This window comes from Rhinopithecus roxellana, chromosome 3 (assembly GCF_007565055.1).
Source record: "Rhinopithecus roxellana isolate Shanxi Qingling chromosome 3, ASM756505v1, whole genome shotgun sequence".
Lineage (NCBI taxonomy): Eukaryota > Metazoa > Chordata > Mammalia > Primates > Cercopithecidae > Rhinopithecus > Rhinopithecus roxellana.
This window is the reverse complement of record NC_044551.1, coordinates 178,492,903-178,519,495: the sequence shown is the minus strand read 5'-3', so window position 1 is coordinate 178,519,495 and position 26,593 is coordinate 178,492,903. Positions and strand designations below refer to the sequence as shown.

Here is a 26,593-nt window from a genome sequence, read left to right as displayed (position 1 = left end):
CAGGTTGCACATTGGTCCTGGGTGGCTCGCAGGCTCAGGTCGTGCTTGGGCGTCCTCCTCCTAATCGTTTCCGAAGTAGCAGCAGCAGCAGCACCACCACCACCACAAGCAGCAGCAGCCGCCGCGGCAACATCGAGCTCAGCGGCACAGCAGGCAGAACTGTGCAGAAGCGAGCACCGTTTGGGGAGTCCGGGGGGCGGGTAAGAGGGAGGAGGGGGAAAGCCTGTCTTGGTCTTTGGGATTATTTTTTCCCCTTCTTTCCCTCTCTCTCTCTTTCTTGAGGGTGTGTGTTGCCCCCTCGAAGTGAAGGAATTTTGCTCCAAAGCGAGCTGGGACCGAAGACTCTAGGCTAAGTTATCTATGTAGATGGTGTCAGGGAGCGAAGCTACTGACCAAGCTGCTGGTAAATGTTTTTCACTTCTTACTCTTTAATGCTTAAGGCTTTTTTTCCCCTTTTCTTTCTTTCTTGTTTCCTTTCTGTTGCTTCTCATTCCGCAATCGCTCCTGAATCAGCTGCAGTTCTCTTTCTCTCTCTCCTTGCGTTTGTGCAGTTTACAACTTGTTTCATGGTTTTCTATGTATTTTTTTTTTTCCTCCTTCATCCTCAGATGAATGCTGGAACATTTAAATTCGGCACTTCGGGAGGTCATCATTAGTTGCATGAGTTTCAGGGGGGAGGGGAAAGATTGCTAGAGCAGACTGTTATTTCCCTGCAGAAGGACTGCCGGTTTCTCTCTAATGTTCATCGCAATTATAGGGATTTTTTTTTTAGGGTGCATTTTAACGTTGCATTGCTGTTTAAGGTTATCGTTCTCCAGGATTACAATGCATTTGACTCAGTTTTGACAGCATGAGAGATGCCAGTGATTCCAGAACTACTGTATGGTACATGCTGGCTAGAATATTCAAAATTGCAGGAGGAATCATTTGCATTCCAAAAGAGAATTTCTTTAAAAATGCCGTTTTGCATCACATTGCTACAGATTTGCAGGAGGCAATAATAGACACCACTACCCATGTTGCTTGCAAAGATAATAAACATATAAGTGCTTTAGTGCATCACATACTGTCTTGGACTCCAGTGATTGAGCTATTGCTAAATTTACTTAATAATAAATTTAGGGCGGTGGAGAAAGAGGGAGATTGCTGGTACTGTTTTATTCAAAACTATGAGACACATACAGCAATCTCTCTCTTAGATCTTACTTTAAGTGGCATCTTGTCAATGGAGGGGGGGGGTTCTGCATACACATGGAATAAAATTATTTAAAATAGCCAGCATAATGAATGCAAATTGAACTCTAACTCTTTTCTTAAAAATAGAACTCACTCTGTAACTCTGGCTGCCAGGATCTGTTTTAAATATTATTTAAAAATTAATATACAACAGCTCCTTAATGCATTCATATCATTTAAAGTTCTTTGGAGGGTTCTTGGTCATTACCATGTTTTATTTGTTTTGCTTTTTTCCTCTTAAGTTTTCAGTTCCAGTTCAGTAGAAAAACTGAAGGGCCAGTAAGTAAAGGCAAATCAGCAATTTAGAAAGGAATCAGTGTATAGTTGTAAAATTTCTGCTAAGCCATGGAAAAATGAACTAGTATAATGGCAGCTTAAATGGAGGAAGGGGGCCTCTGTGGTACAGCAGGTTGCAGTTTCTGCACATGTATCATCATCCTGAGAAACCATGAACTCTAAACTGAGGTGAGGACATCCAGTTCAGGGATACTCTGAGACACATACATTCTACAGAGGGAAAATGTTGTTATTCAGGGAACCCTCCTTCTGCTAGATGGTTGCCACATCATAGAGCAGCAACTTATCTATGTGCAAAGAGTACATTTGCAATAATACTCTTAAACTTTGTTTTAATGTAAACTTAACTAATGTTGGAAGAACTGCATGAAACAGTGAAGGGTGTTCAGCCCTGAAAAACAAAACAAACTGTAAATTAACTCAACTACTCAGGCCTTCTTTTATATAGAAAAAACCTACTCTAAGGCACCATGCAAATTCACCTGTTCTGGGTCCCCTGTGTTGACAAAAGCCTTTCTTAAAATTGTGAACAGAATTCCTAAGTCCTCAAGCTTATTTCTTCCTTTGTAGTCTGCTGAAAGTAATAAGGCATTTTATTTAAAATGAAAGCTCAGCTTATTCATGGATCCCTTGAGATGGCAATATTGCTGTTTTAAAATATTTTCATGGACCTTTGAATGTACTGTCTTGATCAAGTTAGTGGGGGGAACCCAGCTTGCATTCATTAAGACCACAGTTGTCTTTGAGTGAAGCATTTGTTTCTCTGGGTACTAAAGAAAAATGATTTCATATAGTAAACTTCAATCCTAAGAACCCAAGGCACCTAAAGCATCATGTTCCTTCATTCTAGGACCCAAACCAAAAAGCAATATACCCGATGCTGGGCAGCTGTATTATTTCTCTGGCATATTCCACAAACATGTGTATGAAAAGATAACTGACCAGGCTAAGGGCTTATTTTGCTAGGCTCATGGGGCAAGATTTCTAATTGTTATGTAACATATTCAGATCATGAATTTATTTATGAAACATCAAAATTAGCTTCAGTTTCAGTATCTTCACTAGACTCGAAGAGTATGGGTATGTTGATTTAAAGTACATTTTTTTCCTACTGAGGTTGTTTTTTTTACCCACCCACCCCTCTTTCTACTTCTAGTTTCCTGGCAACTTCTGAAAAGCTGTGAGAATTTGTGTGAAAATATTAAACATATCTACATTTTGGGTGTGATGCCAGGTTAGATTACTATTCAATCAACTGGATTCATATTACTCCTACATCGCTTGGTGTGGTATCCTGTTTGTGGCTTGTTGATGGGTTTATTATGATAATAATTATTAAGTTTTTTTAAATTAAATCTTAACTAAGCTTATTTTAACTTTTGTGCCTGGTGTTGATTTCAGGTTAATGCATGAAAATACTACTATCATCTTGATAGCCTTGCTGGTAACTTGGATAGTTTCCTTTCAACTGGTCTTGTTAAATTTCAGCATGGCATTGGACTTACTGGGGAGAAAGTAACTTGGGGAGATGGCTATGTAGAAAGACAGGTATCCGAGACTGTTGATTCATGGAACTTGTCAGTCGCATTTGGCTGTATTGTTAAGAGTTCCTACTTTCATTTTGATAAGAATGGAGGTTTCTCTGCATGCATGAATCGTTTATTATGCTACAGCTACTGAATGTTTCTTAACATTAATTGCTATTTTTTTATTGTGCAATTGAAGGGAACGTTGAACTTGTGTGTTTTTAAGGAAAACCTGTTTGGCTAGTTTTTTTCATTGTTTTCTTTCTGGGCAGATTAATTTTGAGAAGTGATTTCTGATGAAATATGGTCAAGGTCATTTCCAAGGGCCTTTTTATCCCTCCCCACTTGAGAACTAAAACTTAAACAGAAAGACAGACTTAAAGAGGCACCACTTAGCATCACCCTACTTAGCTTAAAGGGGGCAACGTGAAAAGCCTATGTTATTGTCTGTCATTACTTTGTGTAAAGCAACAGTTTTGTTCTTTCAACTGCTGGTTCCTAGTAGCCCTGATGAAATCACAAGGAGAAACCCCCAATTCTTCCCTCATAGTATGTACCAGATTCCCAACCTTCAGGAAACATTGCAAGACATATATATATATTATATATATATATATATATGGGGAGGAGACTTGTCTTTTGATACCTTCTCAGTGGTAGGGGACATAACAGTATTTGATTAAGCATGATATATTTTGTAACTACATAATACTCTGCTTTAAGTTTTGTGAAAGCAACAGTAATTTTATGAGTCTTATTTGCTGAGAGCAAATAGTAGTTTTGTCAAAGTATTCTTTGTAGTTCTGGTTTCTATTTTGCTTTATAAAGGAGATGTTCACATTGTTCAGTACTATGCACTATCAGCAACAAGACATTTTAACAATTATTTTGGGTTGTTTTCTCTCCTTAACAAAGATAAACCACTACTTAACATAATTGTTTTAGCTGTTTTAAAAGTGTGTAATAAGAGGATAATATATCGAGTTCTGCTCATATTTCCAAAAGATTTCATAAAGTTATGGAGGCATTAAATGTTTTCCCTAAAATTCATGTTGCTCATGACTTCAGTCTATTTAATGTATTGTATACTAAAATATGATTCTGAAACTGAAATACTGCATCCTTTTTATGAATTCTTAACGGGGAAAAAAATGAAGCACCTGAGAAATAGTTTGCAAACAAAGTTCCTTCGTTTTTACTGCCAGACTTTCATTGGCCCACCTCTCCTAAGTATAGAATCACGAGCCTTTTTGGCGAAAATAATCATCAGGGAAAAAAGTACAGTAATGTGCTTTTCAGCTGTACTATGAGTGAAAAGAGAGCAGGTGTTTTTACACTTTTCCTGTGAGTTTGGTAAAGAGAAACTGAAACCCAGTAACACAGCTAATATGTTAGAATAGAATCTATATTCCCCATAAAGATTTTCTTTTTCTACTGGACAATGTGAATTGATCTTTGATGGAACAATTGACAGCATCCCTTATCTTATCAACACGGTGTAGATCCTGCCAGAATATTCGTGGTAGATGCTAAAGAACCACCTCTGTCTTGGGAAATATAACAATGCATTGTTTTGGAGGAAAGAGATGGTTTCCTTGAAAGTTGAGACTTCTCAGGACTTGACAGCAATTCTTTGAGAGACGCTTGACTCACCTGGATATTTGTTTAGATGACCTATGGAGAAAGCCCAGTGTTCTCTTCCATCTCTAATTTAGTTCTGCTACAGGTTTTTGGAACATAAATATGAAGTTTTCAGCTCATTCATTCTTACTATTACATGAGTTTGTGATTTCTGGAATGTGATGCAGATCTATAAAGGTATAGAACCCAGCTTTCAAAAAGTCAGCCAATTTTACTGCTCTGGTGACTAAATTATTTAGTTCTATGTAAGCTTAAGCTTATTTGAAAAAAATTAGAAGTTTTGTATAATCTTTTCTGTTAATATGACTTTTGTAAAGTGCTTTTATTAAGTTATATAAAAGGGAGTTATGTACCTTATAAAATAAAGAACTCATTTACGAATTTGGTTCCAAAGAATAAGTCATTTCTTTTGTTTGTTTAGGTTTTGCAATTTTTAATTTACCTAGTAGGAGACAAGGACTAAAGCGGGAGGATGTAATTGGTGTGATGAAGATGAAATTGATACTAATGATAATATGCCGATTCTAAATCTTGAGGTGGGACATATCATGGAGGATTGTCTTAGAAAAAAGTTTACATTTAAATGTCATTTTTATTATTGCTTAGAACTTCACTGATACTCAATATTTTGACATCTCTCCTACTTCAATTAGAAGAATAAGAGTCTATGTGGGAAAAAAATGCTACTAAATAGAAATGATTTTTGGCAGAGGTTAAAAAATCTCATATTGTGAAATAATTATTTCAGAAAATTGTATAAGCTGCTTGCTATATTTGTAACATGTTTTTTTTTTTTTTAAATCACTTCAAAATTTGTTGTAAATGTTAGAAATAGTCAAGTTAGGTTCCTAGATTGTTTCTAAGAATAAAACTGTACCATGAAAGAAGATAGCTATATACATGCATATGGCTAGTCCAAACAGTAAATATCTACATAGCTAAAATCATATTTATTGCTAGATAACTCCTTGCAACAGACTTTCTGAGTTTAATTATGATAATTTTTCTAAGCCACTTCATTTGTAAAAGTATGTAGTTATATACTACACATTTCAGTAGAAATCACTTAGAAGAAACATAGGCAAATGAAAGCTATAGGAAAGTATATTTTAGTCTTTATTTTTAAAAAATTCCTTTGATAAGCAGTTTTTGGATTCCCAAGACAGGCTATGTACTGAGCTAAATCTGATGGTAAAAGTAATCTAATGCCAAAAGAATGTCTAACAAAGTAAATGCCAATAGGGGTGGGTCCCTTTTGAAAAAAATACAAATAAAGACTTTTGCTCTTTGTGTCTAAAGCATATTAGAAAGGTGGTTTGGTTTTATTTCATTCTGGGTTTTTCTCAGGCAGTAATTGTATACAACTATCCACACATCCTCTGCCTTCCAGTGTGTCCAGCTCATTTCTATTCATGGAGCCTGGTGTGATATGATATCTGGAATTGGAGACCTAAGTCAAGGTTTGGCACTGCTGGCATGGATTCAACAGAGGCCCGAGAAAAGGGCAGTGTGAATTAGTGGGAAGAGGATGCAGACAAGAGGAAAATTTATTCTGTAGTTGGCCACCATTTTCCTACAGTAATGATTCTGCTGCCAGTTTTATTTTTAACCTCACTGAAACTTCTTGAGAAGGCACAAACTGGCTTCTCTATATTTTAACCCTATGAATAATAACATAATTATTAGAAAAGCATTTCACAGTGGTTAGGGCTCCACAACTTGTGTGACCCAGCATCTAATTTTTCTCTTCTCTAATCCTGTTTATATATCCCCACACATAATCAGACGCAGTCAAATGAAACCAATTACTAAAGGAAAAAAATCAAATTTATTTATTATATTTATTGGATGTGTCTGTTGCTTAATTATCCATTGGCAAATTTACATGTGGCCACAGAGAGGGCTGTGGATGAGTGTGGAAAATGATCAATCATCACTTCTCACAGTTTAGAGGAGGCTACCAAGAAAGCAGGGGGGTGCGGAGGAAGGATCCTTTCTCATTCCTGTCAAGGTGAGAATCTAAAAACTGAAAGTCATCACCCAAAAAAAGTGACAGGTGTTTGGCTTGACATAGAAAAATCTCAAAAAGATTGAGAGTTACCAAAGTTTTCGTAACCACCTGGTGTAATGTTAGGAAGAAAGGAAGGTGCTATGTACTCTTTGGAATAAATAATGATTTAGATGTTCAAAGATGTGTGTTGGAAAAGCAGCTCAAATGATCTAACAAAGCAGATCGCCAAGTACATCCCTCAGCTGTACTTTTGGGGACAAAGATGGAAGGATGGGGGGGGTGGAATGAGATAAGGTGAACATGAAGGACAGGTGAGATACAAAACAGTGTTTGCAGAATTTTATTGACCATTATGAATAACTCAAGTGAGCAACGCAAAGCCAGAGATAGCACCACTAACACAGTGAATTAAAATAGATTTTGTGCTTGGCCTTACAGTGTCAGGACATACACACACTTATTTTGGGACTTGTATGTTTTGGTTAAAAAAATTCCTCATCACAACCAAAAAGGGTTTTCTTCTCTTTTTTTACTCTGTTCTCAGTTTAATGGGATCAATCTTGAGCATAGATTATTTTGTATTTTTTTCCCCACTTGTTATCATCATACATTTTTGGAAATTTACCAGTGTCGAAATTTCCCTTTAAAATAGATAATAACTGGAATAACTACCCTTTCAAGGAAATATGGCAAGGTTAGATTGTTATAAGAGGTGTATCTTATTTATATAATTCTTCAGTTCCAGGGACCACAAAATCTTTAAAGTCCATCCCATTCATACTCCCAAATTTGAAAGTATATATGAACTTCAGGGAGGAAAACAAACTGCTATTGAACTTGAGACATTTGGAAGCTGTCCTCTAGGAATTACTGAATGAAACACGTTTTAAGAACTGTGGCACACCATTATTGCATAATTTAGAGAAGTCACTGGGTAAATTATGACTTATTGTGAATTACCATTTATTTGTAGAAGCTACCATTCAATTCAAGCATTGTACATTATCCTTTTGTCACCATTGGCTGCAGAGAAATTAAAAGGGCACCATGAATCTTGGGAGTGGTTTGATGCTGTGGACTTAGCAAGAAAATATTAGAGAAGAGCATTTTTTTTGTATTTGTTGTAATGTATATCTTAAAAGTTATTCTGTAATAGAAGTTATTACAGAATAAAGTTGCTCTCAGCAGGATTCATTGCAGAAGCCAAACAGTAAATAGATAGAGAGCCTGAACTCTTCTTCCTACAGCAGTGATTTTTCACTCAGCTATTCCCTAAGGCCACTCTAGGTGTATGAGGGGCACTGGTTCTTTTTACATGATTTGTGTATGTTCCCATAGATTGTGAAGTCTATTCCTGGGCAATTTTCAAGTTAAAATTGTGTTACAGCTACCCTAAAGGTTGTCATTTCTTGTTTTTTCTCTTGTCAGTCAATTCATAAGTGTTTATTAAGCTCCCATGGGGTGTACACAGAATCGTACACAGTTTGGGGGGATATGTGTTTGTGGATGATTGCTGTCTGCTCTAGGAGCAAAAGTACTATTGTGTGTGCATGTGTGTCTGTGTGTGTCTGTGTGCATATGCATAAAATAGTATTTTAATCGCAGAAGTTTAGTAGGGGTATATGTGTGTGTGTGTGTGTGTGTGTGTTTAGAACTCCAAATGTATTTACTCTGAGAAAAGCATAGCTTCAGGTGAGGTCAAGGATATAACTTCTCAGTTTTCTTTACTCTTTTTTTTTTTTTTTTTTTTTCAATTGAGATATCTAATAACAGACATGATTAAGTAAAGGGTAAAGCCAGAGGGTCAGTATTAAACTGTGTATCCTTGCCAGGAAGATTCAGATCATTGTTCACATCTGGGTTTCAGAGTAAGGACAAATTCCGATGCTGGTCATTTTTAGGATGTGCCGGTTGCCTGTGTAAATTTAATCAGTGAATAGATAAATGACTCCATGCCCCTAAGCTGTCAATTTACATTTTTCATGAGCAATGAATCAATTTATGATTTACTTTTATTTCAAAAAGGGGTTTTGGAAAAATGATAGGAATTGAGAAGGAGAGAAAATTTTCAAGTATTCCCCAAATGCTCCATGGATGAAAAATGTTCTCGAAAGGATTGTATTTCCCTGTTGAACTTGAAAGCATGTAGTGAATATGTAGGTTCTGGGATTTACTTTCCAAAACTTATTAGCACTCTTAGATTCATCTTTTATCAATCATTTGTGGGAAGGGTAATATTCTTGGAAAGCACCAGGTGAATAGCTCTGAAAGTGGATGGCAAAGGAGGAGTGCTTGGCGGCACTGACCCTTTCCACAGCCCCAGGTAATAGCTTCCTAGACTTGGGCAGGCAGCTCTGACTTTTGATATCACCCGTCAGGCTCTTGATTAGTGCTCATTTTGACTGTGATTTTCAAGATGTACATATCTCAATTCCAGTAAATCATAGCTAAGTCATCAAAATTTCCTTTCCGTCTTCTGTTCCTTGTTGATCTAAATCAGAAAAGCAATGGCTGGAAAGGAAAAAAAAAAACAAAACAAAAAAGAGAGATTTTGCTGATGTGTTCCTTATTTCAACTTTGATTCAGCTCTTTTCCTGTTGGGTTTCTAAAGGATTTATGAGATTGTTTATCTCTTACTGCCAGTCCTTCTGAATGCAGTCTTTTTGATGAAGGAATATTATTTACCACTCACCAAATTGCAAATTGCAAGATCTCTTAATTTACTTTCCAATAGTTTATAGAACTAACCAACACAGAATACATTTGTGCAATTTGAATTATTGTTTTTGATTCTGTGATCAGGTCATGTTCTCTCTTGTTAAGGTAGAGACTAATTCTGGCTAATGTAGGTGGAAAAGAAATATGTTAGAAGGATATTGAGAATAACAGAGTCACCAAAATAAGATATAGAAACAGGCATTTCTCTTTCTGCTCCTGAACACTGGCTTGGCTGGATCCCTCCATGTCCCTCACACTGGAAACCCATTGCCATGAGCATCACCCACAGGGCTGCCCTAGAAATGTGGCTGCTTGCACAATGCCTGCAAGAAACTCATCCCCATCCTCGCTTCTGAGGGTCCCTGGCTTACCACTGAAACTTCCAAGCTGGTGTACCCACCAGTTTGGCTTTGTATTGATTGAGTGTCCACTCCGTTTCTACTAGGCAGTCTGGGAAACTGAGAGTCTGCCCCTTACATATTATATAATGAGAACCAAAGACTTTGACTTCCTGCAAGATAAATATGATGAGATTCCCTCAAAATAAAAAGTGCAGGGGCAGTCAACAAAACGGATTAGATTCTTTTTTCTTTTCTTTCTTTTTTTTTTTTTTTTTTTTTTTTTTTTTTGTCAGAGTCTTGCTCTGTGGCTCAGCCTGGAGTACAGTGGTGCAATCTCGGCTCACTGCAACCTCTGTCCCCCGGGTTCAAGTGATTCCCCTGCCTCAGCCTCCCAATGGATAAGATTACAGGCATGTGCCACCACACCAAACTAATTTTTTTGTTGTTGTTTTTTTTGAGACGGAGTCTCTCTCTGTTGCCAGGCTGGAGTGCAGTGGCACAATCTCGGCTTACTGCAACCTCCGCCTTCCAGGTTCAAGCAATTCTCCTGCCTCAGCTTCCCAAGTAGCTGGGACTACAGGCACATAGTCCTGTAGTATGCCCAGAGACGAGATATCACCATGTTCTCAATCTCCTGACCTCGTGATCTGCCCGCTTTAGCCTCTCAAAGTGCTGCAATTACAGGCACGAGCCACAGTGCCTGGTCCACACCAGGCTAATTTTTGTATTTTTTGTAGAGATGGGGTTTTGCTATGTTGTCCAGGCTGGTCTCGAACTCCTGACCTCATGTGATTCTTCCACCTCAGCCTCCCAAAGTGCTGGGATTACAGACGTGAGCTACTGCATCTGACCCAGCCCCCCAAAATATTTACTATTATTCCTTATATGGAGAAGAACCCATAAGGATCTTAGGGAGTGGATAGTAAGTGTGTCAGAGTGTGAACTTAAAAGCTTAAGAGCAATGAGAACTTCTCTGTTGCTGAAAATGAATTGAAAGGCATTCTAGATGATAAAGGTATTAAGTCGAATGCTTTTCATTTTAGCACACACAGATCTCAAATATGTTGGTCATGTAGAATTCCTTTTTTTTTTTTTATCATCAAGAGTCATGTTAAAATGTTATCTACTTGAACTCTGCTCATTTTGAAGTTAAAGATAATTCACCTGGAATGGGCTGATGTTTGCCTATGTATAAATATACAAAGAAAGCACATTAATCATAGGAATTCTGCATAATGTATCAGAAGAATGTTTCATTTCTGCTTATAAATTAGTAATAAAGTAGTAATGTGGGACTTGAAAAAAAAACTGCATTCGATTTTTCTATAGTTTAGACTCTTTGGTTCAAACAGGTCTTCCTCACTAAATTATTAGTAAACCTACTGAAGTGCAGGACCCACCTAAGTAATCCACATCTCTAGTAAAATTTTTGCATTTGAAGGCTCAGCCTTTAATTCTTCAATTCGAAATTAATTTATTTATCCTTCCATCACTGTTTCCCACGGATTTTGAGAATTAATTAGAAACAAAATCACTTTCAGTCCTTGGATGTTACATTCTGTGCTGAAAAAATATGAGATACTGAAGTGTTATTAATAATGACAAAGGTTCATCCAATAAAATAATCCGGCTGGCTGAATTCTCACATGGTTGGTATTTTCTAATATAAATTACTGTAGGATTAGATAGTTAAATATTGAATATTGTCTCATTTAATGCAGTTCCATGAAATATTAATGATAATGATGGTTCTCCAGTTTGGGGAATTCGGAGATGGTTTTTTACTGACTAATAGCTTTGGCCGGAAACATAATACATTTTACAAAATGATAATGAAGATATTTAAATGAAGGTGAAACAGGAAATAAATGTCCACTAAACTTATAGATTTCAAATAGGTGAACTGTCACAAAAATTTTTAGTCTTCTGTTAAATAGTTTACTTTCTGTTCTAACAACAACACTGTGATCATTTTTGGATAGCTTTGAGAATTTGTTAAAAAGAACAGATTTACCCTATTAGTCTGTTGAAGAGAAAAGTTGTTGATGTTGTTTAGTTGGTATGAGGGGTAAAAGTCTGAAAATTGGATTGGGCTTTGAAAGAAGGCTGATCATGTTGAGTGTGACAGTTGAATTGGGATTGTGCATGAAGTTAAAAAAGAAAGAAAGCAAAAGAGAAAAAAAAGGAAAGAGTGGAAGAGAGAATGAAAGATAAATATTGATAGAATAGTCCAACTGGAATGCCTGAGGCCTGCTTGGAATTGAGTTTTGAATGCATAGAACAAAAATGTTTCAATTAAGTCTTTTAGTTCAAGTTGTTTGGTTTGGTGTTTTGATTTTTTTTTTTTTTTTCAAATCTTCCTGTTTTGACTTTTCTTCATGTTCTTGATTCTGTGAGCTTATATCTCAATGTAGGGGATGAAAAACTAATGACAAATAGTGTACGTCACTGTTGTTGAAAACATTTTGTCATGAATAGAGAATAAGAACATATACCAGTACATCAAATTGATTTAAATCAGGTATTTGTGTGTGTATTTTTTTTTTTCTCCAGGGAGAACTTTTTTTGTCTTGTGAGACAATTTTATTTAAAATTGCAGTTATCCTTGTTACAGACCTAGTAATTTAGCAGTTGAAAAGCTCCCTTTTGTGTTCTGTGTAGTTAATGTATGTGATGTGAGAGAATATGTATTTTTTTTTAAGTGTTTGGGGGTTGTATTCTTTTAGCACAAACTTACTCCTTGATAAAGGAGCTGGCTATAATTTGCAGAAATGACTGTTTCTTTTTCTTTAGTTGTTGGATAATTGCTCTTTGTATACACTGTGAAAATGTTCATATAGCCCAGTGACAAAGCCTAGCAGATGCACTTGCAATTATCTGGAATTTAAGTAAATTTTGCATCTGATACACACAAAGCAAACGCTTTGTCCAAGCAGGCTCACATACTGGCATGTGGATTGCTGTGAATACAATGAGTAGATTTTTAATGGAAAACAAATGGAACTATTAGTAAGTCTTGTCTTTTACTTGAAAAGACACCAGCTTCAGGCATGGCCTCCAACTTATTCATATTCATAGTTGGTTTGGTTCTCAATATGACCTTTAAAACTGAAAAAAAAAAATTTTAAATGTTTAAAACAAAATGTGTAGCTGTGTCTTTCTTGGAGTAACATTCAGAGATTTCTGGAAGCGAAATGGTGAAATAAATATCTGTTTCATATTCCAATTTTTTTTTTTTTTTTTTTTTTTTTTTTTTTTTTACTATTAAGAAGGGCATTCAATTGTTACAACTTTTAAAATGTAAAAGGGGGCCGGGCGCGGTGGCTCAAGCCTGTAATCCCAGCACTTTGGGAGGCCGAGACGGGCGGATCACGAGGTCAGGAGATCGAGACCATCCTGGCTAACACGGTGAAACCCCGTCTCTACTAAAAATACAAAAAAACTAGCCGGGCGAGGTGGTGGCGCCTGTAGTCCCAGCTACTCGGGAGGCTGAGGCAGGAGAATGGCGTGAACCCAGGAGGCGGAGCTTGCAGTGAGCTGAGATCCGGCCACTGCACTCCAGCCCGGGTGACAGAGTGAGACTCCGTCTCAAAAAAAAAAAAAAAAAAAAAATGTAAAAGGGGATTTCATATTATAAATAAATCATGCTATAGACAAAAGATAATTACAATGTTACTTTAACAACCTCAATTCACAAGAGAGACCATAAGAAGGAATATATAATGGGTCCAAATTCTACTTCTTATTGTAAACAAAGGGGATCTAGCCAGAGGAATAGTTTTCCGCAAAAGCCTCTTTTCCGAGGTTTGTTTGAGATTAATCCTTTCCACTGTGTATTTTTTGTTGTTGTCAGACTTACGTAAGTGAGATCTTTGAAGGCTTAATCTTTTTCTCAGTATTTATTCTTAGAAAATATTAAATGTATGGAGCTACTTGGATTTTCTTAAATGCCTTTAGGTATTTTGGGCAGTTTAAATTATTTTTACTTTCAATGAGAGGGTTACAAATAAATGGTCCTGTAGACATTGTATTTCATAGTTTGAAGGTGCTCCATGTCATTCCAGCTTTTGAATGAGGCAAATTTAAAAAGTACTTCAGGCCACATAAAGGCGGGCCTACCTTGACCACTTTCTGCTTTCTTCTCAATCTAAAATGGAATCTAATAATAACAAGAGATCTCTTCAAATTCTTTGAAGAATCAGGAGCTTCCAGGGGGTCTAAGGGTGGAGTTAGTGTTTGAAAAAAGTGGATTTGGGAAGAAATTTTGAAGACAGAAAGGGAGAGCCTGACAGAAATATTTCAGTCTCTGAATTAAAATGAGCCAGATGTGCTGCTGCTGGAATATCCTTCCTACACAAATATGCCTCCACCTTAACCACTTTCCCAAAAACAAAACATAAAGCTTCCTCAGCTAAGTACTTTTTATAGAATTTCAAAATGACAAAACATGCTCAATTGCACATTGCCAAATTATTCTGTGTGGTCCACAATCTCCCCCTTGCCATGCATGGCCTTTCCCCTCTCCCCTCCCCCACTCCTGCTTACATTTCTTAAACTATTGTAGGCTATCTTTAGGCTTGGAGAGGAACCAGGTGCTTTCCTTCGTATTTAAGCAACTTGCTATTTTGAAATTCCCATAGAGAGCTGTGGGCATTTTTAGTTCTGTGTCTTGAAGCATCCTTTTCCCTTTCTGAAGGAGAAGCTGCTTACATAATACCCAGAAGCGGACCCTTGGGAACTGCAGAGCTATTTTATGGATATTTTGCAAGAAAAGGAACGCTAAAGCTCCAGTGTCCTGTGTGCCCTCCTGCGAGGGTCTCCACTGGAGATATTTGCATAGTAGCAGATTCTCAGAAGGATAAATATATACAAATCCATCTTTCAAATAGGGAAGAATCCGTAGGAAGCTGCACCTAGGAGGGCGAGAGCCCACTAATAACTCAGCCCGAAAGAGCTTCTTGAACAATTCTAGAGCCAGGACCCAACTGTCAGCAGAGCTTGCCAGGGAGACAGATGCTGCGGTTGGAAGACAGTTTTCCTCAGTTAGATATTTTGTTCTTGTAGATGGCCAACCATGACTCATGGGGAAAACAGGAGAGAGAGGGAGAAGAGAAAAGAAGAGTAAATTAATCATTTTATTAATCTCTATTTAGAATTCAGTCATGTAAGTAAATGTCAACCCGGTGAACTTTCCATGAAACTAGAAGTGTTGTAAAGACAGTTTCAGGGTTTTAAAGTTATGCCAGGTGATAAAGGCATCTAATTTAACCTGCAGATTAAATAACCGACACAATTTCAGGAGGATATCTGTGGGAAATAGTAATGTAGGAATTATCTGATAATCCGGCTCAAAGGAAGCATGCTTTTGAAGAATTGAAAGGACATGAATTATTATTTTTTTGTGTGAGAGATGATAGGTTTGTTCCCTGTTCTCCCTATATTTGTGTATGTTTATTTATATTTGTATGTGAAAGATGATCTTTTTTCACTATTCTTTCTTTTTTCTTCCTCTACCTCTCTCCTATTATGTCTATGTGTACCTATGTGCATATATATGAGACATATACACATATCATACCTACACAGCTGTGTTACATTCAGCCAGGTTACCTCTGCACCCTGATATATCAACTTTCATCTACATTTATCACTCACTTCCAGATCTCCTCTGTAGCTACATGCAGTTGATTAGGTAAAAGCAGAATATCTGCTTTGTGAAAGATAGCAAAATTTGTTTTTTGTCACTCATGCCGATTGCCAGATTCTGATTTCCTTCAAATTCCCAGAAAGGGGCTAATATTGTGGGCGATCATCTTAGCTTCCTCTATTTTTCTCTTTTTTAAGGTTTCTCATTTCCTTTGAAAATAAACAAGAGGAAAGTTTGGCACAGTATCCCTGATTCTCATTTGTTTGGGGCTGAGTATTTCAGGCTCCCTGTGAGCCAAGTTTATTTCATAGATCTACTCTGTAGGTCTCTGAAACTGGAATAAGTTATGCGTTTGAGTGCCTGACAGCAGCCCCTATGCCAAACTCTTTATATGCCATCTTTCTGATGGAGTCCCAGAAGTGTCCCTTTTTAGATACGCATGTTCTTTGTGAGCTGGCATGGCAGATTGCCAAAAGGTGTATGTTTGGGGGAAAGGCAGACTTTTATGTTATTCTTTCCTACAACTGGTTATTTGGAGGGTACTCTAGGAACTGAAAATCACAGCTGTGGATCCAATTTAGAGAGTGTAATTCACAATTGACGTGTGGAAGAGGGAGCTTGCCATCTTGAGCCACCCTGCTTGTCTGGCCAATATGGAACTGTCTGAGATGAGGCTCTTCACCTCGAGGTCTACGTGTCTTTCACTGTATCTCATGTCAGATCAAGCACTAAGAGACTATCCTGTCAATTTGTAGCACTCCCTGGAGAACTTTGGGTCTTGAAAACGGTGGGTCATATTGATCCTCGAGTGAAGGTAGTTGCATTTCTTCTAAGGTTTATCAAAATAATAATGACATTTTTCATTTATCTGTTTCAGACACTTATTTGAGAATGCACAAAAAGGATGGATGATTCTTGCACAAGTGTCAGAGAGGTTGCTATATTTCACATGGCCTTGCACATGTGTAGTATGTGCTTGATAAATATCTGTTGAGTAAAAGAAACATGTATGTCTTTTCCTTTAGGAACACAGAAAAAATGTACCATGTGATTATATTTTTAAGTTTTTTTCTTTCTTCTTCTTCTTCTTCTTCTTTCTTTCTTTTTTTTTTTTTTTTTTTTTTTTTTTTTTTTTTTTTTTTTTTTTTTTTTTTTTTTGAGACAGAGTCTCACTCTGTCGCCCAGGCTGGAATGCAGTGGCACAATCTCGGCTCACTGCAAGCTCCGCCTCCCAGGTTCACGCCATTCTCCCGAGTAGCTGGGACTACAGGTCCCCACCACCACGCCCAGCTAATTTTTCTTGTATTTTTAGTAGAGACAGGATTTCACTTTGTTAGCCAGGATGGTCTGGATTTCCTGACCTCGTGATCCGCCCGCCTCTGCCTCCCTAAGTGCCGGGATTACAGGCGTGAGCCACTGCACCCGGCCTCATGTGATTAGTTTTAAACCATAATTGGTTGAATACGAGTTAGAGGCGGGCGGATCACCTGAGATCAGGAGTTCAAGACCAGCCTGGCCAACATGGTGAAACTCCGTCTCTACTAAAAATACAAAAATTAGCCGGGCATGGTGGTAGGTGCCTACAATCCTCAGCTACTCAGGACGCTGAGGCAGGAGAATTGCTTGAGCCCGGCAGGTGGAGGTTGCAGTGAGCCGAGACGCACCATTGCACTCCAGCCTGGGCGACAGGGCAGGACTCAGTCTTTAAAAAAAAAAAAAAAAAAGTTTCTATCTCTTATAAATGAGGAAGTTGTCACAAATAAGATGGACAGACAATATTGAAAAAATACATGTTGAGGAAATTAGGATTAATAAAGTCCTTGAATCAGTTGCCCATCAAATACTTAATATAAGGATATTTTAAATAATATTTTTATTTTTATGATTCAAATTAACTAAACAATTTGCTGTAGTAGTGACCTTATAAAGATTATCAAAGGAATAATTTTTGGTTGGGCGTGGTGACTCACGCCTGTAATCCCAGCGCTTTGGGAGGCCAAGGCAGACAGATCAGGAGATCAGGAGATCGAGACCATCCTAGCTAACATGGTGAAACCCCGTCTCTACTAAAAATTACAAAAAAATTAGCCGGGCGAGGTGGCGGGCGCCTGTAGTCCCAGCCACTCGGGAGGCTGAGGCAGGAGAATGGCGTGAACCCAGGGGGGTGGAGCTTGCAGTGAGCCAAGATGGCACCACTGCACTCCAGCCTGGGCGACAGAGCGAGACTCTGTCTCAAAAACAAACAAACAAACAAAAACCTAACCAAACAAAACCAAACAAAAAAACCAGTTACATGAAATTAAAATGCCTGCATCCATAAATAAAGTTTATTGGAATGTGACCATACTGTTCAATTGCACATTTTCCGTGGATATTCCACTACAACAGCAGTGTTAGTTAGTGTGGCTCTCGAGCCTTTCAGTTTATTAAATGTTTTAGTGTCTACTATTTGGCCCTTTACAGAAAAGGTTTGCTGGCCTTTACCTAATGTGTGGTTTGTAGAGGTTAAAGGGCTATGAGACAAAGCCTGTGCTCATTTTTCTGAGTTCACACACTATTAATTCCTCCTTCCCTATGGTGTATTTCTGGTCAAGGGAAACCAGATTCACTAATAGACACTCAAGAAACATGTATGAAATTCTATGATATATCAGAAACCATGCCCAGGGCTGGGATTAGAAAAATGAGAGAACAAAACATCTGCCCACCATCCCAGTGAAGACCTACCGGTATTAAGAAGTAGTCACAAAACAAACCACTTCAATATGAGGTGTTACATCAATTACAGAGTAGTTACCAAGAAGAACTGATATTTATCGATTCAATATTCTAAGCACTTTACATATATAATCCTCAAAAGAGTTCTATGAGATTATTATATTAACCTCATTCTTTTTAAGAGTAGAAAACTGAAGTCAAGAGATTTTATGGAATAAAATTTCTTTATCTGAATACTTAAGTGATGGAACAAAGACAGAGAATCCAGGCCACATGACTCCAGAACGTTCCTCTTAGCCATTATGCTATAGGGCTCTCTCTGAAGTGCATACAGCATATTTTATAAATACAGTATACTCTGGATGTGGCATAAATGGGTAGCTTCTTATGCTTAACTAAAACGTAAAGAATTAGCCTGAATGAACATGGTAGAAAGAAGAAAGTTAGATCAGGTATCATACACAAAAGTACAGAGACCAGAGAGAGCAAGATGGATTTAGGGAAAAGCAGGTACATCCATTCACTGTGTCTGAGAAACAGCATCAGGGAGGACAGTGCTGAAAACTGCAGGCATCAATTCATCCATTTAGTCATTGGTCAACTCAGGGAACATTTACTGACTTATGCTGAGTGCCGGGGGTACTAATTTCAGCACTGGGGTAATAAATAAGTATAGGGTTTACAGGCCAGTGAGATGAGCTAAGCAAAAACATAAGTAAGCAAAAGATAAATATAATTTCAGAAAATAATAAGGACTTTTAAACTAGAGAGAGTGATATATATGTACATAAATGAACATCTACGTGCATGCATGCACTGGTTAATTTAGATAAGGCATGCAAAGAAGACTTCTTAAAATGTGTGACATTTGAGCCAAGACGTTGGTAACAAAAAAGAATGAGGCACTGTTGCATCTTTTCAGGCAAAAGGAACAATACATGCAAAAGCCTGATGTGGGAATACAAGTGGAATGTTGATGCAAAGGAGAAAAGACCAAATGTGGTTATCTGGTGGTCAGAGAGGAAGAGAGTCCATGATAAAATTAGGGAGGTGGTCAGTGATGGGATCATGAAGGATCATGTACGCCATGGAAAGGAGATTTTCCATTTTATTCTCCATGCAGTAAGAATTTATTGGAGGATTTTAAGCATAGGAATGCCATGACTGTGGTAATGTTTACAAAACATGATCATCTTCCCTCAGATGTTACCGTACCTAAATTATAACTGGATGAGCCTGACTTTAACATAACTACCATCAAACTTCCAGCTCCAATAATCAATTTATAAAAAAAAAAAATACAGGGAAGGAGGATTATGTTTAAAGGACACTATAGTAATACAACCAGCACAATTCTGACTTTGCCCTTAAACTCTACAGGACAAATATCTAGTTTCTTCTACAAAATTTCAAGAAAAAACATTTCTAGAAGCTGGAGGAGAAATGTATAGATTATAAGAACCTTAAGAGATATTCATCAACGCAAAGTATGGGACTTGTTTGGGTCTCGATTCAAGTTATTAAATAAATAAATACATGAACAGTTAGAGAAATGTAAACACACGTGGGATGTGGTGAAGAAATTCGATTCTTGGGGTGCAGCATTATATGCCTGTTTACAAAAGTGAAGGCTTTATGTTTTAGAAATACATATGCTAGATTTGCAGATGAAATATGTCTGTATTTGCTTCAAAATAATATTAGGATGGAGGCGGTGAGGTTGTAAAGAAAAAAGGATTGGCCATGTTGAAGTTAATTAATGAGCTGTAAGAATTCATGCTGCTATTATATGCTATTATGTTACATTATATTTATCATAATATATTTTATTATTATACTTTTGTATATATTGGAGTTTTCCATAATAATTTTTATGTTTAAGAAAACCTGTTTATTCTGTGGAGATGGAAAGTACGATGTCAAAGGTAGAAGAGGAGAACAATTTGTGGACTCACAGTTTTCTGAATAAAAGATGATGAACTCAGGTCAAAGTCGTAGAAGTAGTGAGATGAAGATGGATATGGGATATAGTTTTGAGACCCAGGTGACAGCCTTTGCTAATGTATTGGATACACGAAGTGAAGGAAAAGAGGAAAAATGTATGACCTCCAGGGTTATGGTCTGAGCATTAAGTAAGTGGTCATGCCCTTTACTGAGAAAATGTCTTTTAGGGGACAAATACCAGAACCACACCGAAAAGTAGTGGGGGTGCACAGAAGGCAGATTGTCTGGTGGCAGATCAAGGATAGATTAGAAGGATTGAGGCTTGGAGTCAGGGAGTCCATGATAAAAGATCATTGTGGTGATTTTGTTGAAAGATGCTGAGCACATTGATTCAAGTAATAAAAGTAAGAATGGAGAGAAGGCAAGGGATCTAGAACATACTTAGGAAAAGGGGTCAGCATGCCTTAATTGGAAGGGGGAAGGAAAGGAGGAAGAGCCCAGATTGCCTTCGGGGTTATAGTGGTTGGTGAGCAGAATTCATCAGAACAAAAAAATTTTTCGAGGAATAGATTCAAAGTCCAATATTGATTTTGAGAAGTCTTTAGTGGGAATGTTTTATATAGTTAGATATATAAGCCTGAAGCGTAAGGGAGTGATGTGGAACAAGACCCTAAAAGTGATGCGTGAGCAGAATTGCCCAGGGAGCTTGAGAGAAGAGAGGAGGGATTAGAGCTGGAGACAGAACACTGGGAAATACCAGCATTGCCAGCATAGAATGAGGAAAAGGAAGTGTGGGGAAAGATCGAAAATTGCCAACAGAGAAGACCCCTACAAGAGGAATGTTGTAAAAACAAGGCAGAAAAGACTTCGAAGAAGCAGGACACTGTGATTGTGTAGATGCTGTAGAGGCGTCTATAAGACTTGGATTGGAAACGCCATCAGATTTGGCAATGAAAATCCACTGTTAAATTTCAGCAATGTCACAGTCAGTGGAAGACAGATCTACATTGGCTTAGGCAGCTAAAGAGAGTTCAGAAAATGGGAACAGGGATCCCTATCTAGAGAAAAATTGGGAGAAAATAAAGCAAAAATTAGGAAGATTAAGAAGAAAAAAACATTCTATCAAATATCAACCTATTTGGATTGTTAGAAGTTTTCCTCAATTGCAATTAATTAATCAGGGATTTTACTTCCATTTGCTTTATGGAATTGGGCTGTTCATGCGAAAGTTTTATGTTATGAATCACATTTAAGAGTTTATAATTAAGAACATATTTGAAATAAATCTACATCCAGGCCTTTATAATGCAAAACTGACCTCTGACTACCAAACTTACTTGTGTGTTTGTTGCTTTAAAAAGCCTGCCAAGAATGTAATGGGTAAAGAATTCTGTGTGCAGAAAATAACAGATGTTTGGGTCATAATATAGACTTGCTTTTTGAGTGTATCATATATTTATTCTGGTCTGATTGGTTGATTAGGAACCACTTAATAAAATGGAGAAAATAGATTGGAAAATCTAAAACCATATTTTTACACATAGTGATATCCCACTACCTTGTTCAGAGCTTGTTTTATAATGAATGAATGGTTAAATTTGTGATTTACATGTATCAGATGAGCTTATTGGAACTCCTAGCTCTATTCTTAGAAAATTGTTCCTTTCAAAATTTGAACAGGTAGTTTAAAACGTTTTGTAATTTACTTATGTAAAAATCCTCTGGCCAGTGGATCTTCTTGAGGAAAAGTTAGTTGTTGTATTTTGCATGATTTTTAAAAACTTTTGTTTGTGTTTTTCTGTTGTTGTTGTTGTTTCTAGGATTTTTATTTTGACAGTTTAGTCATTTAGCCAGTGCATTGGCTGATTGGTTTGTTAATTGATTGATTGATTTGTCTTGGTGTGGAAGTTTCGAGTTAGGAATATAGGCTAGTGTAAAAGCTACATCAACATGTTTTTGAAATTCAGAAATTACACTTTTCTAACTTAAAATACTCCTGACTTGATGAGAGGCCTTGATTAATGTTAAAGGTGTACATTGGCAAAGGAAAAGAGTTTGGTCTCACTGTCTTTACATGAAAGCCTTGGTTAAAGCTACTGAGGTTTGCTAATGGAAATAAAATTACCTCTGACCACTAAAACTATCATGGGTTACTCTTATTTTGTCAGATCATATGGAAAAGTCATTCTTTCTTATGGAAAAGTCATTCTTTCTTATGGAAAAATCATTCTTAAGGCATACATATTTAATGTGTCTTATTCTCAAGTGTACAGTCAGTCATCTTGGATCTTGAATGTTGATTTCTTTATTTTACAGATCCTTACTGACATGACTTATGGGGTTGGAGAAAGTTTGATGACATGCAGGAATATCTGCCATTATACTCCATTGCATGAAAAGAACAGTGTCCAAGACCTATCCAAAGTGGAATTAAAAAAAAATTAACTGTAATAATAAAAACAGATTAAATGTTGCTTACTTTCTACAGTCCCTGACCATTAGATTTAATCAAGTTTTAGGCTTTTCCAAAGCAGGTTGTAAAATCCCTCCTGTCACATTTTATTGCAAATGTTGCTTTCCAAGTTATCCATGAAAACAGCCCGCTGAATCAAAAGAAATACTATTGTATCAGTGGGAATGATTGTTTTATACAGCAAAGCACATGGTACAAGCTTGTTGGGAGCTGGAATTTGAGTACCATTTTAGCTCCCTCTCTTTTTTTTAATGTAGACAAATCTCTTTGGAGTCTCCAAATGCTTATTTTATTTTGCTGTTTTGCTGCTCCTGCCTTTACTTATTCAGTGAATCACTTATGGAAAGAGTTACTTGTTTGAGTTGATTTAATTCAGATCATATAAAATTCTTTTTGTACTTATATCAAATTGATTCTATTATTCACCATAATATTTTACCCTTCTTGTAACAGTAAAATGACAAGGGATATTTTTGGACAGACTCTGTAGTTCATATGAAAAAGAACTAGGAAAAAATGGTCTCTTTCAGAAAAATATCACTGGAGAAACATAGCCATTTCAGAGCTGTAAATTACTTAGGAGAATGCTTTGTTTCATCCTCTAAAGGGGAAATTTAGGCCTGAAGAAGTGAAATAACTTGAAAAATCATGTATAAAACTTGTTATATTGCCTAAATGAAACTAATCGTATATTAAATTGTGTGTGAACTCTTTCTTACTAAAATGGAAAATTAACACTATATTTAAAAGTCTTATCTTGGTTGCAGTGAGTCTAGATCATGCCATTGTCCTCCAGCCTGGGTGACAGAGGAGACCCTGTCTCCGAAAACAGAAGTCTCATCTTGAGAAAAATTATAACTACCTATGGGTTAAAACAATCTGGAGTAAAATAAAATATAGCCATTCAAAATGTGTTAAAAATTAATGAATAGCCCGGGTGTGGTAGCTTGTGCCTGTAATCCCAGCACTTTGGGAGGCCAAGGCAAGAGAATCACTTGAGACCAAGAGTTCCAGACCAGCCTGGACAACATGGCAGGACCCGGTGTCTGCAAAAAGAAAAAAAAAAAAAAAAACAACAGGCCCTGCTCTTTAAGTCCAGGACTTCAAGGCTGCAATGAGTTATGATCATGCTCCTTTACTCCATCCTAGGTGACAAAGTGAGACTCTGTCTAAATAATAATAATAACGATAATAATAAATGAACAATTATAATGTATTTTAATTATTTCAGGTAGGATTAGCCTATTAAGGAGTACTACATACTCAAGAGGTCATTTTGCAATGATAGGGCTTTTTCCCTTTAATTTAAGTCTCCTTTACATGAGAAATAATTCAATACAATTAATATATTTAAAATTATTTTTGCTTGATGAGGGTTTTTTATAAAACCCTCTAGGACTCATTTGCAAAGCTGCTTTGAAGTTAATTTCATGCAGATCTTCCTGATTTGTACTTGTGGTGACTTATCGTTAGGCTAAAAGAAAAGTATCTGAAAAATTCAAATCTTCAAAACTTACCATTTATTTCATCTTTTGTTTAAATTGGTTTACTTTAAACCATGCAAGTGATACCAAGTACTTCAAGTCTATAATAAATTAAACAGACATGATAAAATCTTGCTATGAATTAATATAGGATATAGCAGAATTGTTGTTTAATAATCCAAGTGTCTTCACCCAAGAACACTTATTAAGATACCTATCACCTCATTAAAACGTCCCTACAAATAAAAACCTCTTCCTGAGTGTGCTTTCCCTTTTAAACTATAATTTGAATAATTGGGGGAGGGCATTTTCATTATGCAAATGGTTTCTACTCAAATCAGAGTTGCTTAATTGTCAGTGAATAGGTCAGTTTATATTTCCTCATTAATATTTGAAGTTTTAGTTGAAATCACTTCATGGCTCAAATGACCAGCTTCTGTCTTGTAGCATTAATTTAATTTATTGTGACAAAAATGTCGGTTTAGTTTAGTCTATGGTGTGTGCTTGTGATTGACAATCACTATTTGTTGCTTGTTGGTAAAGTCAAACTTTTTTCTTTGTCTTTAAATGATAAGAGCAATTTGAAGATGTGTATAATTCCGGAGAAAGACAGTTGACCACCCTGCATATGTTCCATTTCTCAAAATATAGTAAAATGTAGTGACTAAATACTTAAACTGATGATTTTGGGAGAGGAATTGATTGTACAATAGAATGTAAAATGCTTTACATAACACATGTACTCTTTTCAGACGGTTCATTATTCACATGGAGTGTGTCTAATGAGCATTTTAGCTTCTTACTTAGAAAATATACTCAACTCTCAGTTATAGGCTTTTGGATTCTCTGGTTTGTGGATTATCTATAACAAAATGTTAATCCCAGCCATGATTCTGAGTCAATTCCTTTGCTCAGGAATTGTAGTTCATTTTTAATATTAGCCTTAGGAGTAGAAACATGATTAGAAATGCAGAATAATGCTTTCATTCAAAACCAATTAAAAAAAACTTCTGGATTTTCCAACATAATGGGTAATTCACAGCCTTGCACTTCTCCATCATAATAGATCCAGTTTGTTGTATTCAAAGATGATTTAAAATTGGAAATCAAAATATTATTCAATAAAGCATTCGATTAGTTTTCACCGATGAGGAAAATGCTTATTTTTATGTCTCATTGGAACAATGCAAAATTGCACTAGACCTTAGCAAAATGAAAGTTCAGTTTCTGTTTTTGATCTGTTACAAAAGTCATGTTTTATAGAAACTCTACCATATTTGCTTTAAGCTACCCATTCATTTCCCTTCAATAAGGTATCATTTTACAGTGTATAGAGAAACTGTCACTTATAAAAGTTATTTATTTTGCGGCAGTGTTATGTAATCTGGTACATTTTTATTTCAGGCAGAAAGAAAACACAGTTGAAAGGAAGATAGTAAAAGGAATATTCTATAAATTCAGGTCATATTTGCTAGATCCATTGGCTTTACTTTTTAGAAATCTTTGTGTTTAAAACCAAAGATGGTAAATGTTATTACTCCTTGAATAAGTATATGGCATATTATTTTAATATGAGTAGGGTTGTTAGTGGTGAAATAAAACTTGATATATAAAAAGATTTTTAATAGTTTTCCAGCTTGCAGCGTGTGTGTGTTTTAGGCAGTACGCTCCACTGGGTTAGAAGGGCCTTGCGTTATTGAATGTCAAAGAAGAGCTTTTCTTCAACTGTGCAGCGTGCTTGTGCAAAAAGGATCATGGGAAGGAAGCCTGTCAGATGCACTTTAAAATAAAATAAGAATTCAGTCTAACCCTATTATTCACCCAGGCCTTACCTTTGACCTGACTTTATTTTCCAGCTGTTTTCTTAAGAAGATTTGAATAGAGTCCGAATAAATAAATAAATAAATTTTAAAATGTCAATATCTGCAATGCAGATCATTAAGAAAAATTAAAGAAGGCAATATTTTTTAAATAAAAAAAACTAAAAGGACTTTTTTTCCCCTCATTTAATTAGATCTCTGTGAATCACTTTGCTGCCTCACTGTTTCCAAGGGAATATAGTATGGATTCGAGCGAGGGCTTTCTTCCGCAGTGTCTTTTACTGTTTCTGCATTCAGTGTGTACAAATTCACAGAAAGATTTCTTGAAAGTTGGGAATGGTCTATTGGGGGTAGACAACATCTAAAAAATGTATAAAAGGTTTGCCACCCCACCTGTGGACCACAGAGGTGAATTTCAGTAGTCTGTCAGACAAGGGAATGCCAGTTTTTGACTGAAATCTGCAGAACATTCTTTAGGAGAACTGTTGACATTTAGTAATAATGATAGGATATTGCTCTATTTCCACCATCTTGGACTTTCAAAAATATGGCTTCCTTCACTTTCAAGGGTGTAGAAGAGAAGATAATCTCCTGCCGTGAATAATGTATACTATATTGAACTTTTAACTCACAGATATATTTCTGATATGCTAGGTTATTTTTTATAAAAAGGAATCTTCACTCATTTTTATCTAATAGATGTACTTGCTGAGAGTAAATGCTCATTCTTGTTTTGT

General features: G+C 36.6%; 1 protein-coding gene across 1 annotated transcript in view; it reads left to right on the top strand.

Annotated features, from left to right (window-relative positions):
* Nucleotides 1–334: 334 nt before the first annotated feature.
* TENM2 (teneurin transmembrane protein 2) overlaps nucleotides 335–26,593 on the top strand; it is a 1,294,091-nt gene continuing 1,267,832 nt past the window's right edge. The window contains exon 1 of the mRNA XM_030927458.1: nucleotides 335–403. The gene's annotated coding sequence lies outside the window, so the exon portion shown is untranslated. The remainder of the gene's footprint in view (nucleotides 404–26,593) is intronic.